Source organism: Triticum urartu, chromosome 5 (assembly GCF_003073215.2).
Source record: "Triticum urartu cultivar G1812 chromosome 5, Tu2.1, whole genome shotgun sequence".
Lineage (NCBI taxonomy): Eukaryota > Viridiplantae > Streptophyta > Magnoliopsida > Poales > Poaceae > Triticum > Triticum urartu.
In genome coordinates, this window is record NC_053026.1 from 331,201,138 (window position 1) to 331,221,512 (window position 20,375).

Consider the following 20,375-nt stretch of genomic DNA (forward strand, 5'->3'; position numbering starts at 1 on the left):
CCAGCAGATGGAGATAGTAAATGTAGTTCTGCAGTTAATGATCTCAATTGCCACACACAACCATCCCAGGTGCTTGCTTTAACTTTGCCCTGTCAAATGTGGTTGCATGTTGCATATGGTGTCTAGCTTGTATTGCTTCCAATTTGGTTAAATTGCATCGGCTTACTTTACACATTATACCTTTGATAATGACATGCCTTCCTGTTTTTGATACATACTACATATGTCTATTAACCATGTTCGTACATCAAACTAATGCTCTTTTGTATCCCTCATCAATCACTTATGACGAGACAGTCACCCTAGTGGGTTACTATGAGACGCGCTACTCGTTTAAAGAGTGCAGTGTCATCCTCCCCACATGATTCTCAAGAAACAGCAAGGCTAAATGAAGATAGTCAGCGTAGCTCTCTAGTTGATGACCGCAATTCCCCCACACCACCATCGCAGGTGCTTTCTCTTACTTGGCAGTGTGATATGTGGTTGCATGTTGCATATGGTGTCTACCTTGTAATGCTTCTAATTAGGGTAAATTGCATCTCCTTAGTTAACACACTATACCTGTGAATATGACATGTGTTCCTGTTTTGGTACATATTACGTCTTTCTATTAACCATGTTCTTAATCAAACTACTTTTCTTGTGTATCCCTCATCAATCACTTCTGACAAGACACCTTCAAGTTGACAGTGTAATATTGGTTGCATCTTGCATATCATTTCAAACATGTATTGCCTCTAATTTATTGAAGTGCCACTTATAATGAGACACATCTAACTTGGTAGAGTGATTTTGGTTGGATCTTTCATACGGTGTCTAGATTGCATTGCTTCCAATTTGTTGAAATGCCTTATGCTTAGTGTTTTCCATACATATTCCATCCTCCTACAATGTGGTTGCCATACATAAAAGTTGTGTTCGTCAGTATCATGCATCAACGAATTTGGAAGTGCGAAATTCATTCCTTTTTCTTGTGTGTTTACTTGACAAGGAAAAATCTAAAAGGATGAAGGCACGGAATGATGATGGTCCTTTGGAGCAACCAAAACAGATGATCTCTGCAGATTCTCCTGCTACTCCTACTGCAGTGCAAATTCCAAATCTCATCTCCCCTACTCCACAACCCCAGGTGCTTGCTCTAACATGGCAGTGTGATATCTGGTTGCATGTTGCATATGGTGCCTATCTTGTATTGCTCCTAATTTGTTAAATTGCATCTCCTTAGCTTACACATTATACATGTGAATATGACATGCCTAGAGAAAAATAGGCACATCTAGAATACCAAATGCACGTCATTGGATACATAATGAGTTGTATTTTCAGATTGTACATGTTTGGTATTGTAGATGTAGACAGTTTTCTCTATACACTTGGTCAAAGTAAACAAAGTTTGACTTCCAGAAAAATCTATAGGCACTACATTGTGGAACGGCGGGAGTATTACTTCTAATTTGGTCAGATACATTTGTTAGGCCACCCTTCTAATTTGGCAGAGTGATATTGGTTTCATCTTTCATATGGTTTCTAGCTTGCATTGCTTCTAACTAGTTCAAATACCTTGTGCTTAGTTTACACTTTATACATCATACATGTCAATATGTCATGTCGTCCTGTTTTTCATACATATTCCATCCTCCTATCATGCGTCTGTCTTACATGAAAGTAGTGTTCATCAGTATCATGCATCAATGAGTTCTGAAGAGCAAATTTCATTCCTTTTTCTTATGGGTTTGACTTGACAAGGCAAAATCAAAAAAGAGGAAGGAAAAGAGTAAGGAAGGCGATGATGGTGGTCCTCTGCAGCAACGTAAATGGAGCATCTGTATGGATTCTCCTTGTACTGCTAGTGCATTACAAGTTCCAAGTCTCCGCTCCCCTACTCCACCATCCAAGGTGCTTGCTCTAACTTGGCAGCGTGATATCTGGTTGCATGTTGCATATGGTGTCTAGCTTGTATTGCTCCTAATTAGTGTAAATTGCATTTGGTTAGCTTACACATGATACATGTGAATATGACACGCTTTCCTATTTTTGGTACATAATATATCTGTCTATCACACCATGTTCCTACATGAAACTACTCTTCTTGTGCATCCTGCGTTAGTCACATATGATGGGACACCTTTAAGTTGGCAGTGTGATATTGGTTTGCGTCTTGAATATGATTTCTTGCATGTAGTGCTTCTAGTTTGATGAACTCCACCTATAATGAGACAGTTTTAACTTGGCAAAGTGATATTGGTTGCACCTTCCATATGGTGTCTAGCTTGCAGTGCTTCTAATTTGTTGAAGTGCCTTCTGCTTAGTTACCACATCATAGGTGTGAATATGTCAAGCCGTCTAGTTTTTCATACATATTCCATCCTTGTACCATGACTTTGCCTTTCATCAGAGTAGTGTTCGTCAGTACCATGCATGAATGAGTTCTAAATAACGAATTTTATTCCTTTTTCTTGTCGGTTTGACGTCACAATGCAAAATCAATAAAGCGGAAGGAAATTGGTAAGGCATTGGATGATGGTGGCCCTTCTGAGCAACTAAAACGGAGGGTCTCTACAGATTCTACTCCGCCATCCTCCCAACAATATTCGCAAGACAACGCAAGGCTAGACAGTCAACGTAGTTGTGTAGATGATGAGCACATCTCCCCTACTCCACCATCACAGGTGCTTGCTCTAACTTGGCACTATTATATGTGGTTGCATGTTGCGTATGATGTCTAGCTTGTATTGCTTCTAACTTTGTTGAATTGCATCTTCTTACTTTACACATAATGCCTGTGAATATGACACATGTTCCTGTTTCTAGAACATACGTGTAGATGATGAGCACATCTCCCCTACTCCACCATCACAGGTGCTTGCTCTAACTTGGAACTGTTATATGTGGTTGCGTGTTCCATATGATGTCTAGTTTGTATTGCTTCTGATTTTCTTGAATTGCATCTGCGTAGCTTACAACTTATACCTGCAACGATCACTTGCCCATAAGACACATTTAACTTGGGAGTGTGATGTAGGTTGCATCTTGCATTGTCTTCTAGCTTGTACTGCTTCTAATTTCTTGAAATGGCACTTACAACGAGACACTTTTACCTGATAGTGATATTGGTTACATGTTCATATGGTGCCTAGCTTTCATTTCTTGTAATTTTGTTGAAATGCCTTCTGCTTACTATTTTTCATACACATTCCATCCTCCTATCGTATGTCTGAATATGCAATGTTGTATTTTTTTTGTATATATTTCAACCTCCTATCCTGCGCTTGCCTTACATCAAAGCAGTGTTCGTGTGTATCATGCATCAACCAGTTATGCAGAGCTAATTTTATTCATCTTCTTTTGGTTTTGACTTCATAAGGCAATATCAGAAAATAGGAAGGAAAAGAGTAAGTTAGGGGATGTTGGTGGTCCTCCAGACCGACGCAAACAGAGACTCTCTAGATTTTCCACTGCTACTGCTAATGAAGTTGAAGTCCCAAGTTTACATGATGAGTTCATCTCCCGTACTCCACCATCGTAGGTGTTTGCTCTAAGTTGACAGTGTGGTAATTGGTTTCATGTTGCATATGTTGTCTAGCCTGTATTTCTTCTATTTTGATTAAATTGCACCTGCTGAGTTTATACGCTATACATGTGCATTATGACATGCCTTTCTGTGTCTAGAATACACTGCATCTATCAATCATACCATGTTCTTACATCAAAGTACTGCTGTTGTGTATCCCGCACTAGTCACTCATGATTGGACGCTTTTAACATGGCAGTTTGATAGTGGCTGCATCTTGCATTGGTTTCTACGTTGTACTGCTTCTAATTTTTCGAAATGACACTTTTAACTAGGCAGAGTGATATTGGTTGCAGATTTCATATGGTGTCTAGCTTGCATTACTACTATTTTCTAGAAAATCCTTCTGCTTAGTTTACACATCATAGCTGTGAATATGTCACACCGTCCTGGTTTTCTTACATATTCCATCCTCATACGGTTGTCTTGCATCAAAGTATTGCTTGTCTGTATCATGCATCAATGAGTTCTGAAGAGCGATTTTATTCTTTTGTGTTGTGGGTATGCCTTGACATGGCAAAGTCAAAAAAGAGCAAGGAAAAGAATATAGTAGGGAATGGTGTTACTCGTCGGGTGAAAGGGAAAAGGATCCGCCCTCGAGATTCTGCTGGTACTTATAGTGCAGTAGAAGGTCCAAGTCCACCGGCTAAATGTACAAACACAGTATCACCTGCTCCACCAGTTGCAGCATCCGCTTCAACTGTACCAGCATCTCAACGAGTTGCTCGTTCATTTTCTCCGGAACTGGCCAGTTCCCAAGCTGCATTCGCACCTAACACTACTTTTGAAGCATTGCTAACACAACGGGACTTGGCAAGATCAGATGAACCTCATGAGCATCAACACTAAGATGGTACCTGACCGAGTCAAGTTGCAGTTGCATGCTCCTTTATATGTACTCTCACAGTTTGATGTGCACTAACACTTTCCATATTCGTTGTTGAACTAGCACCACAGCGCAAGCGAAAACAGACATCAGGGATAATGCTTGACAGATTAACAAAATCTAAAGGAGGAATAATGGAGATCCATTTTGAGTCAGGTTTGAAAAGGCCACGTGATGCTACAGAGTCAGCCAAGTTAGTATCAGAGGCAGCCATTGCCATTAGGTGTCATGCACGTATCCTCCCAACGTGGATCCAGTACAGGAATGAGAAAGACAATACCCAGTTTAACACCTTCCTTGACCATTTATCTGTAAGTAATGTTATTCATCACAATTTGTAATATTGTCTTGCTCTGTGCCATACTTTCTAGCTTCCTCCTAATAAGACTAACATTCTTTTTTCAACAGATGAGGTTCAAGTTTGATCCGAAAGATGATGAAACTAAACAAGCATGCACTCATGTTTTCAGTCTGCTCTGCGACAGTATTGGTACCACCTTAGAAAATCTCACTTTGAAGGTAAGGCTAACAATGAAATCGCCCAAACATCTCTAGTGGAATATATTACAGATGAAGACTGGACAGCCCTTGTTAAACACTGGTCTGATCCAAAGTATCAGGTAGGGTATATGTATTTGATCAGACCACATATTGAACTTGTATTTATGTATGCGCCTTACAAGTGTATCTTCTTCTAGGCTAACTGTTCGAAGAACAAGACCAACCATTCTAAAGTGAAATTCCAACAGACAACAGGATCGCGTAGCTATATTGCACACTGCGAGGCTCTTGTAAATAGCTGCTACTTCCTTCTTTTTTCTGTGTCATATTATCGTATCTATATTGACTTGTTCCAAATACAAAGGAAAACCTGTGCGGACAAAAAAGAACCTGAATCGAATGCAGAGCAAATCTTCAAGGATTGCCACACCAGCAAGATGAAGGGCATGAGCACACTAGTTCAGGCCGCTGTTGTAAGTCCTTACTCCTCCTGCCTTTGAATTGATTGGTACTATGATGTGTTCATTTAACTGCTTCATTTGCAACCAATGCCAGTTACTCTGTTCACTTTTATACATAGTTGTCTTAACGTATCATTTCACCTTACATGGTTTAAAAGAGATGAAGGATATTCTTTTGGTCTTGATCTGTAATCTAGTTGTGATGTTCACGTGTGCACTGCTACCTCTTGAGCATGCGTTGGTTTTCCCTTGAAGAGGAAAGGGTGATGCAGCAAAGTAGCGTAAGTATTTCCCTCGGTTTTTGAGAACCAAGGTATCAATCCAGTAGGAGACTACACGCAACTCACCTAGTACATGCACAAACAAACAAGAACCTCGCAACCAACGCGATAAAGGGGTTGTCAATCCCTTCATGGTCACTTACGAAAGTGAGATCTGATAGAGATAATAAGATAAATATTTTTCGTATTTTTTTGTATAGATTGAAAAGTAAAGATTGCAAAATAAGTAGTAAACTAGAATTGTAGACCGGAAACTTATATGATGTAAAGTAGACCCGGGGGCCATAGGTTTCACTAGTGGCTTCTCTCAAGATAGCATATATTACGGTGGGTGAACAAATTACTGCCGAGCAATTGATACAAAATTGCATAGTTATGATGATATCTAGGCATGATCATGAACATAGGCATCACGTCCGTCAAGTAGACCGAACGATTATGCATCTACTACTATTACTCCACACATCGACCACTATCCAGCATGCATCTAGAGTATTAAGTTCATCAGAACAGAGTAACGCATTAGGCAAGATGACATGATGTAGAGGGATAAACTCAAGCAATATGATATAAACCCCATCTTTTTATCCTCGATGGCAACAATACAATACGTGCCTTGCTGCCCCTGCTGTCACTGGGAAAGGACACCGCATGAGCACACCAGTTCAGGCCGCTGTTGTAAGTCCTTACTCCTCCTGCCTTTGAACTGATTGGTACTATGATGTGTTCATTTAACTGCTTCATTTGCAACCAATGCCAGTTACTCTGTTCACTTTTATACATAGTTGTCTTAACGTATCATTTCACCTTACATGGTTTAAAAGAGATGAAGGATATTCTTTTGGTCTTGATCTATAATCTAGTTGTGATGTTCACGTGCGCACTGCTACCTCTTGAGCATGCGTTGGTTTTCCCTTGAAGAGGAAAGGGTGATGCAGCAAAGTAGCGTAAATATTTCCCTCGGTTTTTGAGAACCAAGGTATCAATCCAGTAGGAGACTACACGCAACTCACCTAGTACATGCACAAACAAACAAGAACCTCGCAACCAATGCGATAAAGGGGTTATCAATCCCTTCATGGTCACTTACGAAAGTGAGATCTGATAGAGATAATAAGATAAATATTTTTGGTATTTTTTGTATAGATTGAAAAGTAAAGATTGCAAAATAAGTAGTAAACTAGAATTGTAGACCGGAAACTTATATGATGTAAAGTAGACCCGGGGGCCATAGGTTTCACTAGTGGCTTCTCTCAAGATAGCATATATTACGGTGGGTGAACAAATTACTGCCGAGCAATTGATAGAAAATCGCATAGTTATGATGATATCTAGGCATGATCATGAACATAGGCATCAAGTAGACCGAACGATTATGCATCTACTACTATTACTCCACACATCGACCGCTATCCAGCATGCATCTAGAGTATTAAGTTCATCAGAACCGAGTAACGCATTAGGCAAGATGACATGATGTAGAGGGATAAACTCAAGCAATATTATATAAACCCCATCTTTTTATCCTCGATGGCAACAATACAATACGTGCCTTGCTGCCCCTGCTGTCACTGGGAAAGGACACCGCAAGATTGAGCCCAAAGCTAAGCACTTCTCCCATTGCAAGAAAGATCAATCTAGTAGGCCAAACCAAACTGATAATTCGAAGAGACTTGCAAAGATATCAAATCATGCATATAAGAATTCAAAGAAGAATCAAATATTGTTCATAGATAATCTTAATCATAAACCCACAATTCATCGGATCTCGGCAAACACACCGCAAAAGGAATTCCATCCAATAGATCTCCAAGAACATCGAGGAGAACTTTGTATTGAGATCCAAAGAGAGAGAGGAAGCCATCTAGCTAATAACTATGGACCCGAAGGTCTGTGCTAAACTACTCACACATCATCGGAGAGGCTATGGTGTTGATGTAGAAGCCCTCCGTGATCGAATCCCCCTCCGACAGATCGTCGAAAAAAGTCCCCAGATGGTACCTCACGGGTACAAAAGGTTGCGGCAGTGGAAAAGTGGTTTTGTGGCTCCCCTGGATGTTTTTAGGGTATAAGAGTATATATAGGCGAAAGAAGCAGGTCGGTGGAGCTGTGAGGGGCCCACGAGGGTGGGGGCGCGCCGCCCTACCTCGCGGCCGCCTCGCTGCTTCCTTGACGTCCACTCCAAGTCTCTTGGATTGCGTTTGTTCCAAAAAAGATCCTCGCAAAGTTTTCATTCCATTTGGATTCCGTTTGATATTCCTTTTCTGCGAAATACTGAAATAGGCAAAAAAACAGCAATTTGCACTGGGCTTTCGGTTAATAGATTAGTCCCAAAAATAACATAAAAGTGCATAATAAAGCCCATAAACATCCAAAACAGATAATATAATAGCAAGGAACAATCAAAAATTATAGATACGTTGGAGACGTATCAAGCATCCCCAACCTTAATTCCTGCTCGTCCTCGAGTAGGTAAATGATAAAAACAGAATTTTTGATGTGGAATGCTACCTAACATAATTTTCAATGTATTTTCTCTTTATTGTGGCATGAATGTTTAGATCCGAAAGATTCTAGACAGAAGTTTAATATTGACATAAAAAATAATAATGCCTCAAGCAATGCTAACCAAGCAATCATGTCTTATCAAAATAACATAGCCAAAGAAAGCTTATCCCTACAAAATCATATAGTTTGGCCATGCTTCATTTTCGTCACACAAAATGCTCCCATCATGCACAACCCCGATGACAAGCCAAGCAATTGTTTCATACTTTAGCCTTTTCAAACTTTTTCAACTTTCATGCAATATATGAGGGCGAGCCATGGATATAGCACTATGGGTGGAATAGAATATGATGATGGAGGTTGTGTGAGAAGACAAAAAGGGAGAAAGTCCCACATTAACGCGGCTAATCAATGGGTTATGGAGATGCCCATCAATTGATGTCAATGCAAGGAGTAGGGATTGCCATGCAACAGATGCACTAGAGCTATAAATATATGAAAGCTCAACAAAAGAAACTAAGTGGGTGTGCATCCAACTTGCTTGCTCATGAAGAGCTAGGGCATTTTGAGGAAGCCCATTGTTGGAATATACAAGCCAAGTTCTATAATGAAAAATTCCCACTGGTATATGGAAGTGACAACATAAGAGACTCTCTATCATGAAGATCATGGTGCTACTTTGAAGCACATGTGTGGAAAAAGGATAGTAACATTGCCCCTTCTCTCTTTTTCTCTCATTTTTTGGGGCCTCTTTTTTTATGGCCTTTCTCTCTTTTTTGAAGAACTTTCCTCACATGGGACAATGCTCTAATAATGAAAATCATTACACTTTTATTTACTTACAACTCAAGAATTACAACTCGATACTTAGGACAAAATATGACTCTATGTGAATGCCTCCGACAGTGTACTGGGATATGCAATGAATCAAGAGTGACATGTATGAAAGAATTATGAAGGTGGCTTTGCCACAAATATGATGTCAACTACATGATCATGCAAGGCAATATGACAATGATGGAGCATGTCATAATAAAAGGAACGGTGGAAAGTTGCATGGCAATATATCTCGGAATGGCTATGGAAATGCCATAATAGGTAGGTATGGTGGCTGTTTTGAGGAAGATATAAGGAGGTTTATGTGTGATAGAGCATATCATATCACGGGGTTTGGATGCCCCGGCGAAGTTTGCACCAACTCTCGAGGTATGAAAGGGCAATGCACAGTACCGAAGAGGCTAGCAATGATGGAAGGGTGAGAGTGCGTATAATCCATGGACTCAACATTAGTCATAAAGAACTCACATACTTATTGCAAAAATCTACAAGTCATCAAAACCAAGCAGTACGCACATGCTCCTAGGGGATAGATTGGTAGGAAAATACCATCGCTCGTCCCCGACCGCCACTAATAAGGAAAGCAATCAAAGAACACCCCATGCCTCAAATTTGTCACACAACGTTTACCATACCTGCATGCTACGGGACTTGCCAACTTCAACACAAGTATTTCTCAATTCCATAATTACTCAACTAGCACAACTCTAATATTACCACCTTTATATCTCAAAACAACTATCAAGAATCAAACTTCTCATAATATTTAATGCACTCTATATAACAGTTTTTTATTATACCCATCTTGGATGTCTATCATATTAGGACTAATTTCATAACCAAAGCAAATTACCATGCTATTCTAAAAGACTATTAAAATAATATAAGTGAAGCATGAGAGATCAATAATTTATATAAAATAAAACCACCACCGTGCTCTTAAAAGATATAAGTGAAGCACTAGAGCAAAATTATCTAGCTCAAAAGATAAAAGTGAAGCACATAGAGTATTCTAATAAATTCTGATTCATGTGTGTCTCTCCAAAAAGGTGTGTAAAACAAGGATGATTGTGGTAAACTAAAAATCAAAGACTCAAATCATACAAGACGCTCCAAGAAAAACATATATCATGTGGTGAATAAAAATATAGCCTCAAGTAAAGTTACCGATAGATGAACACGAAAGAGGGGATGCCTTCTGGGGCATCCCAAAGCTTAGGCTTTTGGTTGTCATTGAATTTTACCTTGGGGTTCCTTCGGAATCCCCAATCTTAGGCTCTTGCCACTCCTTGTTCCGAAATCCATCAAATCTTTACCCAAAACCTTGAAAACTTCACAACACAAAACTCAACAGAAAATCTCATGAGCTCCGTTAGTATAAGAAAACAAATCACCACCTCAAGGTACTATAATAAGCTCATTATTTATTTATTTTGGTGTTAAACCTAATGTATTCCAACTTATCCATGGTTCATACCCCCCGATACTAGCCATAGATTCATCAAAATAAGCAAACAACACACGAAAAACAGAATCTGTCAAAAACAGAACAGTCTATAGTAATATGTAGGTTTCGAATACTTATGTAACTCCAAAATTCCTGAGCAATTAGGACATCCTAAATAATTTGTATATTGATCTACTGTAGTTGTAATCAGTATTTTATCGCTCTCTGGTTAGAAATTAAAATTATTCTCGTGAGCGCATACTTTCTATTTTTTCAGCAAGATCAAATAACAATCATCCAAGAAGACCCTAAAGGCTTTACTTGGCACAAACACTAATTAAAACATAGAAAACACAATCATAAAAGAGGATAGATGATTTATTTATTACTAAATAGGAACAAAAAGCAAGAAACAAAAATAAAATTGGGTTGCCTCCCAACAAGCACTATCGTTTAATGCCCCTAGCTAGACATAAAAGCAAGAATAGATCTAGGTATTGTCATCTTTGGTAGGAAATTCTTCAATTGAACACTTATAGCCCTTAGGAGGTTATTTATTTTTTTCAAATGATCAAACTCCTAGGTAGGAAATCAAGAAATTCACTTGTAGCAAAAGGTTCCTTAACGATATCTAAAAAGTTGGGGTGAACACTTATTGATTTGAGATCTTCATTTTTATTACTAGAAGATTCACCCTTATTCTTAGGAACATAGATAAATTTGGAAACTTTGGTAGGAGGAGGATTTGAGGCGTTTTTAACGGCAGAAAAAGCAGACCCCAAGTTGGTAATAATCTCTTTGAGTTTATCGATTCGAGTGGAATCTTGATCTATCTTTCCATTAACTATGGGTTCCTTTTCCTTAAGATTTTTCAGAGTAACTCCTACCTTAGATCCATAGTGAGTAATTTGATTGTGGATCTTTTTATCCAAATTTTCGATTAGCTCTACAGTGGCAATTTTATTTTCAATAATATCAAGCCTTTGCATCACATGTTCCAAAGTTAAAATAGTTCCATTTGACCAAAAGAGGTGGTGGGACTAACAAATCTATCATAGCATTATAATAATCAAAGTATGGCTTCCCAAGAAATTCCCTCCGGTGATGGTGTCAAGAACATATCTATACCAAGGAGTGATGCCTATAAAAATTGCGAAGAACGAAAGTAGATTGCTTTTTAATAGATCTATTTTGAGCATTGCAAATTCTATTCCAAGCATCTTTTAAGTTTTCTCCCTCCCTTTGTTTAAAATTAAGAACTTCATTATCAGGAGTGTTAACAATGATAGGAGAACTAGCCATGAGGGAAAAATAAACGATCTAACACATGGACACACAAGAGGCAAGCGAAAAGAGACAAACGGAAAAAAGGGCAAACGCAAAAGAGATGAATAAAACGGCAAAGGTGAAGTGGGGGAGAGGAAAACGAGAGGCAAATGGCAAATAATGTAATGTGAGGTATAAGAGTTTGTGAGCGGTACTTGGTATGTCTTGACTTGGCGTAGATCTCCCCGGAAACGGTGCCAGAAATCCTTCTTGCTACCTCTTGAGCCTGCGTTGGTTTTCTCTTGAAGAGGAAAGGGTGATGCAACAAAGTAGCATAAGTATTTCCCTTAGTTTTTGAGAACCAAGGTATCAATCTAGTAGGATACTACACGCAAGTCACCTAGTACCTGCACAAACAAACAAGAACCTCGCAACCAACGCGATAAAGGGGTTGTCAATCCCTTCACGGTCACTTACGAAAGTGAGATCTGATAGAGATAATAAGATAAATATTTTTGGTATTTCTGTTGTATAGATTGAAAACTAAATATTGCAAAATAAGTAGTAAACTAGAATTGTAGATTGGAAACTTATATGATGTAAAGTAGACCCGGGGCCATAGGTTTCACTAGTGGCTTCTCTCAAGATAGCATATATTACGGTGGGTGAACAAATTACTGCCGAGCAATTGGTAGAAAAGCGCATAGTTATAATGATATCTAGGCATGATCATGAACATAAGCATCACGTCCGTGTCAAGTAGACCGAAACGATTCTGCATCTACTACTATTACTCCACACATCGACCGCTATCTAGCATGCATCTAGAGTATTAAGTTAATAAGAACAGAGTAACGCATTAGGCATGATGACATGATGTAGAGGGATAAACTCAAGCAATATGATATAAACCCCATCTTTTTATCCTCGATGGCAACAATACAATACGTGCCTTGCTACCCCTGATGTCACTGGCAAAGGACACCGCAAGATTGAACCCAAAGCTAAGCACTTCTCTCATTGCAAGAAAGATCAATCTAGTAGGCCAAACCAAACTGATAATTCGAGGAGACTTGCAAAGATATCAAATCACGCATATAAGAATTCAGAGAAGAATCAAATATTGTTCATAGATAATCTTAATCATAAACCCACAATTCATCGGATCTCGGCAAACACACCGCAAAAGGAATTCCATCCAATAGATCTCCAAGAACATCGAGGAGAACTTTGTATTGAGATCCAAAGAGAGAGAAGAAGCCATCTAGCTAATAACTATGGACCCGAAGGTCTGTGCTAAACTACTGACACGTCATCGGAGAGGCTATGGTGTTGATGTAGAAGCCCTTTGTGATGTATGTTCCGAAAGTGATTTTATTATGTAGTTGACACTACAATACATGCTAATGTATTACAGTAGTTCACCAAAATAAGTTATGTATAAATGTGAAACCTACTTTGTTTGTTTTTGTCTCATTAGTAACTTATCTGGTACACTAATCTACAAGTTCAAACTTTCAGCAAGCTATGGAACAAATGATTGAACAACCACAACCACCTGAAGGTGATGAGGCTACCATAGGCACAATGTCACCTCTTACTGTAGTGCGTCAGTATCTCTCCACTAACAGTGCAAAAAGCACCTTCATGCGAAATTCTAGGTTGGTTGTCAAGGTAACCTCGTCCAAATTGCCTACTAAACAAAATCTTTTGGCTAGACAGAGTGATATATCTGTGCTCTAGACACAAGTCCAATCCCTAATGGACGTTGTGTCAGAAACAAAAATAGTGGTTGACAAATGTCGTGAAGATGTGAATGGTTTTGAAACCAGAGTATCAGACATTTGCTTCATTGTTCAAGAGCAATGGAAGAAAAAAGGGGAAGATCGTGCTTCTCCATCAGATTCTACAGCCTGAAACATAAGCACTCAGGTTAAATGATATGTGCTTCTATACATCTAATGGTGCTTTTATCTGCAAGGACTGTAAACTTTATGCCAACAGGCCTTTTTTTGTATGGTTGGAATTTATTTTGTTGTGATACAACATTTATGATGTTGCCAAAGGTTGCAATAATTACGACGCTATTTTTGTATAGTGTAGGTTTATCTTAGTAATGTATTCGGCCGAAAGCTTCGTAGGAGCCCAACATGACAACATTCGTCGGGCCCATTCCAATTGGGCTAAAAACGATTCTGGGCTGAAATTTGCATGTAGCCCACTAAAAATATCTGGGCCTAAATCAGCATAAGCTTTCATATTTTTCTGGTAGGCCCATGCCCATAGTGGGCATTTAACAGGCCTGAATATAATTTGGACCCTAAGTAATAATAGGTCGTTTACATGTGTAAATATCTCGAGCCCATAAAAAACATGGGCCTTTAGTAGGCCGAAAGTAAGATTGGGCCCTGATTATGCCAAATAACCCACTGGTCTTAGCAGGCCGAAATGGTGGCCCATTTACAATTCGGATCGTCCATAGGCTAAAATTCAGACGGGCCGTAAATGCGTCGAGCTACTACACGGGCCATTAACAGGCTGGAAGTTCGGTCGGGCTTGATTAGTGTCATTTTTATATGGGCCATTAGTAGGCCCGATGTGGCGTTGGGCCACATATGGCCCATGGATTTCGTCTGACGTTAACAGGCCGAAAGTCACAATAGGCTGAAAGTGGCCCAAATTTGTAGTGGGCCTCTAACAAGCCGAATGTCAGACATGGCCGAATATGACCCATATCCTTCACGCTCGTTTTGGGCCAAATGTTTCAATGGCCTATAAATGGGCCCAAATGAAGCAGGACCTTTAACAGGCGGGAAACACACTGGGCCGTAATTCGACCCAAATTCTTAGCAGACTGTTAACGGCCAGAAGTGACCATGGGTCGCAATGATGACAAGTTTAGGACGGGTCATTGACGGGCCGATTTAACACTAGCCGTACGGGCCTTAACTAAGAATTTTGGGCCTTTAGCTGGGCCAGCCCATTATGGTCTGCAAAATCTTGTGGGTCTTTAGCTGGGCCAGCCCATTATGGCCCGCTAAATCTTGTGGGCCTTTAGTTGGGCCGGCCCATTTAATCTTTATGGGCCACTTTTAGGCCGGTCCATGTGCCAACGTATCATAGGCACATCTCGCCCATTGGATGAGTGACAAGTGTGCCAACGCGAAGATGACACGTGGTTTCATACCCCAATGAGAATTTTACACATGGAAAATCGGCATTGGTCGTTGTTGTTAGCGGGTTACCGGATCCAAAACCGGACCCGATAGCTTAACGGCGCCACGTTACGGTGGATGCCACGTGTTGGTCACCCTTGAAGAAAGCACTTCTATGACACGTGATTTATCGTCATGGAAGTGGACACTTCCGTGATGATAATTTTGGTAATGTCATGGAACACTTCTACGACAGCACAAGTATGACTATCTTGATTCTGTCATAAATTTGTCATGGATGTACATGCATGACAGAAAACGTGACCTACTATGACAAACACGTATCATCACGGAAGTGTTTTTTTGTAGTGAAACCTTTCATGAATAAGGAAAGATAAAATAACAACTTTATTACTGCCTCTAGGGCATATTTCCTTCACCGAGCTCGGGGTGAACAGTAAAATCAAAAAAATCTGATGATTTTGTGGCAAACATTAATAAATGTTTGAGTGCCTGTAAAATTTCATAATGAAATGACATTTGTGGAAGTCATGGAAGAAAAAACATAACTTTAAAATGCTTTTGAAAATAGCATTTTTAGAGCATCTTTTTTTGCCACGACTTCTACAAATGTCATTTCATGATAAAACTTTGCAAGCATTGAAAACATTTGTCAATATTTGCCACAAACAAAATTCAGCAAATTTTGAATTGTTTATTATTATTTTTATTTTACTATACACGAGCTCATTTGAGCTAGAGCTAATAAATTTCGTGTCCAAGCTTCTCTCCCTTTTCCGGCCTCATGTTCATCTCAAACTTTGTATTGTTTGTTATGTTCATGTGTGGAAAGAGGATTAGCCCCCCTCCTCCAAAAGAACCATGCACAATAAGTGTTGAAACAACAATATATAATTGTTTTTCTTATGGAAGGAGAATGAAGAACATAAAGCTGCTATAACCTCATTGTCTTTTTGTTGCAAAAATAATCCAGATCTATTATCAAAGTTCACCGGAAGCACAAAGCACCTCAAACACAATAAAAATCACATAAAGATTCCAAGACCACTGAAAAACCACTATCGCCACCAAAACGAGTCGCTGACACGCTGTTGTCGTCGCTCACCCACCAGAGGCAGCTTGACCTTGTCGATGACAGTTGGGAAATCTTCGTTTATGTGCCCCTAAGGACCAGTGCCCTAGAGCCGCAGTCGTCGCCATTGAATCGTTGAATAAATCTAAAGCACACGACATAGAATCTTGCCACCTGACGAGAAACCCTGACCTTGTTGTCCCAAGAAGAAGGTCGTGCTTCTAGTTTGATGAACTCCAACTATGACGAGACAGTTTTAACTTGGCAGAGTGATATTGATTGCATCTTCCATATGGTGTCTAGCTTGAAGTGCTTCTAGTTTGTTGAAGTGCCTTCTGCTTAGTTACCACATCATATGTGTGAATATGTCAAGCCGTCCAGTTTTTCGTACATATTCCATCCTCGTATCATGACTTTGCCTTTCATCGGAGTAATGTTCATAAGTATCATGCATGAATGAGTTCTGAATAGAGAATTTTATTCCTTTTTCTTGTCGATTTGATGTCATAATGCAAAATCAATAAAGCGGAAGGAAATTCGTAAGGCATTGGATGATGGTGGTCTTTCCGAGCAACTGAAACAGAGGGTCTCTACAGATTCTACTCCGCCATCCTCCAAACAAGATTCGCAAGACAACACAAGGCTAAACAGTCGACGTAGCTATGTAGATGATGAGCACATCTCCCCTACTCCACCATTGCAGGTGCTTGCTCTAACTTGGCACTATTATATGTGGTTGCATGTCGTGTATGATGTCTAGCTTGTATTGCTTCTAACTTTGTTGAATTGCATCTGCTTACTTTACACATAATGCATGTGAATATGACACATGTTCCTATTTCTAGAACATACGTGTAGATGATGAGCATTGCTGACACAACGGGACTTGGCAAGATCAGATGAACCTCATGAGCATCAACACTAAGACGGTACCTGACCGAGTAAAGTTGCAGTTGCATTCTCCTTTATATGTACTCTCACAGTTTGATGTGCACTAACACTTTCCATATTCATTGTTGAACTAGCACCACGGTGCAAGCGGAAATAGACATTGGGGATAATGCTTGATAGATTAACAAAATCTAAAGGAGGGAGAATGGAGATCCATTTTGAGGCAGGTTTAAAAAGGCCACGTGATTCTACAGAGTCAGCCAAGTTAGTATCAGAGGCAGCCATTGCCATTAGGTGTCATGCACGTATCCTCCCAACGTGGATCCAGTACAGGAATGAGAAAGACAATACCCAGTTTAACACCTTCCTTGACCATTTATCTGTAAGTAATGTTATACATCACAAGTTGTAATATTGTCTTGCTCTGTGCCATACTTTCTAGCTTCCTCCTAATAAGACTAACATTCTTTTTTCAACAGATGAGGTTCAAGTTGGATCCGAAAGATGATGCAACTAAACAAGCATGCACTCATGTTTTCAGTCTGCTCTGCGACAGTATCGGTACCACCTTAGAAGATCTCACTTTGAAGGTAAGGCTAACAATGAAATCGCCCAAACATCTCTAGTGGAATATATTACAGATGAAGACTGGACAACCCTTGATAAACACTGGTCTGATCCAAAGTATCAGGTAGGGTATATGTATTTGATCAGACCACATATTGAACTTGTATTTATGTATGCGCCTTACAAGTGTATCTTCTTCTAAGCTAACTATTTGAAGAACAAGAGCAACCATTCTAAAGTGAAATTCCAACAGACAACAGGATCTTGTAGCTATATTGCACACTGCGAGGCTCTTGTAAATAGTTGCTACTTCCTTCTTTTTTCTGTGCCATATTATCGTATCTATATTGACTTGTTCCAAATACAAAGGAAAACCGTGCGGACCAAAAAGAACCTGAACCGAATGCAGAGCAAATCTTCAAGGATTGCCACACCAGCAAGATGAAGGGCATGAGCACACCATTTCAGGCCGCTGTTGTAAGTCCTTACTCCTCCTGCCTTTGAACTGATTGGTACTATGATGTGTTCATTTAACTGCTTTGTTTGCGACCAATGCCAGTTACTCTGTTCACTTTTATACGCAGTTGTATTAACGTATCATTTCACCTTACATGCTTTAAAAGAGATGAAGGATATTCTTTTGGTCTTGATCTGTAATGTAGTTGTGATGTTCACGTGTGCACTGCTACCTCTTGAGCATGCGGTGGTTTTCCCTTGAAGAGGAAAGGGTGATGCAGCAAAGTAGCGTAAGTATTTCCCTCAGTTTTTGAGAACCAAGGTATCAATCTAGTAGGAGACTAGACGCAAGTCACCTAGTACCTGCACAAGCAACCAAGAACCTCGCAGCCAATGCGATAAAGGGGTTGTCAATCCCTTCACGGTCACTTACGAAAGTGAGATCTGATAGAGATAATAAGATAAATATTTTTGGTATTTTTTGTATAGATTGAAAAGTAAAGATTGCAAAATAAGTAGTAAACTAGAATTGTAGACCGGAAACTTATATGATGTAAAGTAGACCCATGGGCCATAGGTTTCACTAGTGGCTTCTCTCAAGATAGCATATATTACGTGGGTTAACAAATTACTACCGAGCAATTGATAGAAAATCACATAGTTATGATGATATCTAGGCATGATCATGAAAATAGGCATCACGTCTGTCAAGTAGACCGAAACGATTATGCATCTACTACTATTACTCCACACATCGCCCGCTATCCAGCATGCATCTAGAGTATTAAGTTCTTAAGAACAGAGTAACGCATTAGGCAAGATGACATGATGTAGAGGGATAAACTCAAGCAATATGGTATAAACCCCATATTTTTATCCTCGATGGCAACAATACAATACGTGCCTTCCTGCCCCTACTGTCAGTGGGAAAGGACATCGCAAGATTGAACCCAAAGCTCAGCACTTCTCCCATTGCAAGAAAGATCAATCTAGTAGGTCAAACCAAACTGATAATTCGAAGAGACTTGCAAAGATATCAAATCATGCATATAAAAATTCAGAGAAGAATCAAATATTGTTCGTAGATAATCTTAATCATAAACCCACAATTCATCAGATCTCGGCAAACACACCGCAAAAAGAATTACATCAAATAGATCTCCAAGAACATCGAGGAGAACTTTGTATTAAGATCCAAAGAAAGAGAAGAAGCCATCTAGATAATAACTATGGACCCACAAGGTATAAGAGTATATATATATAGGCGAAGAAGTAGGTTAGTGGAGCTGCGAGGGGCCCACAAGGGTGGGGGCGCGCCGCCCTACCTCGTGGCCGCCTCGCTGCTTCCTTGACGTCCACTCCAAGTCTCCTGGATTGCGTTTGTTCCAGAAAAGATCATCGCAAAATTTTCATTCCGTTTGGATTCCGTTTTGTCAGGACCCCGATTCTAAGTCACGCTGATCTAGCCTGTAACACCTCATATCACTTTGCGGCCCCATGTGACGCCCCTGATTCAATCGTACACTAATCATACACGCAAACGTGTATGATCAAGATCAGGGACTCACGGGAAGATATCACAACACAACTCTACAAATAAAATAGGTCACACAAGCATCATATTACAAGCCAGGGGCCTCGAGGGCTTGAATACAAGAGCTCGATCATAGACGAGTCAGCGGAAGCAACAATATCTGAGTACAGGCATAAGTTAAACAAGTTTGCCTTAAGAAGGCTAGCACAAACTGGGATACAGATCGAAAGAGGCGCAGGCCTCCTGCCTGGGATCCTCCTAAACTACTCCTGTTCGTCGTCAGCGGGCTGCACATAGTAGTAGGCACCTCCCAAGTAGTAGTAGTCGTCGTCGACAATGGCGTCTGGCTCCTGGGCTCCAACGTCTGGTCGCAGCAATTGGGTATAGAAAAGGGGAAAAGAGGGAGCAAAGCAACCGTGAGTACTCATCCAAAGTACTCGCAAGCAAGGAGCTACAATACATATGTATGCATTGGTATCAAATGGAATAAGGGTATCATATGTGGACTGAACTGCAGAATGCCGGAATAAGAGGGGGATGGCTAGTCCTATCGAAGACTACGCTTCTGGTAACCTCCATCTTGCAGCAAGAGAAAAGGGTAGATGGTAAGTTCACCAAGTATCATCGCATAGAATAATCCTAACCGATGATCCTCCCCTCGTCGCCCTGTGAGAGAGCGATCACCGGTTGTATCTGGCACTTGGAAGGGTGTGTTTTATTAAGTATCCGGTTCTAGTTGTCATAAGGTCAAGTTACAACTCCGGGTCATCCTTTTACCGAGGGACACGACTATTTGAATAGATCAACTTCCCTGCAGGGGTGCACCATATTTCCCAACACGCTCGATCCCATTTGGCCAGACACACTTTCCTGGGTCATGCCTGGCCTCGGAAGATCAACACGTCGTAGCCCTACCTAGGC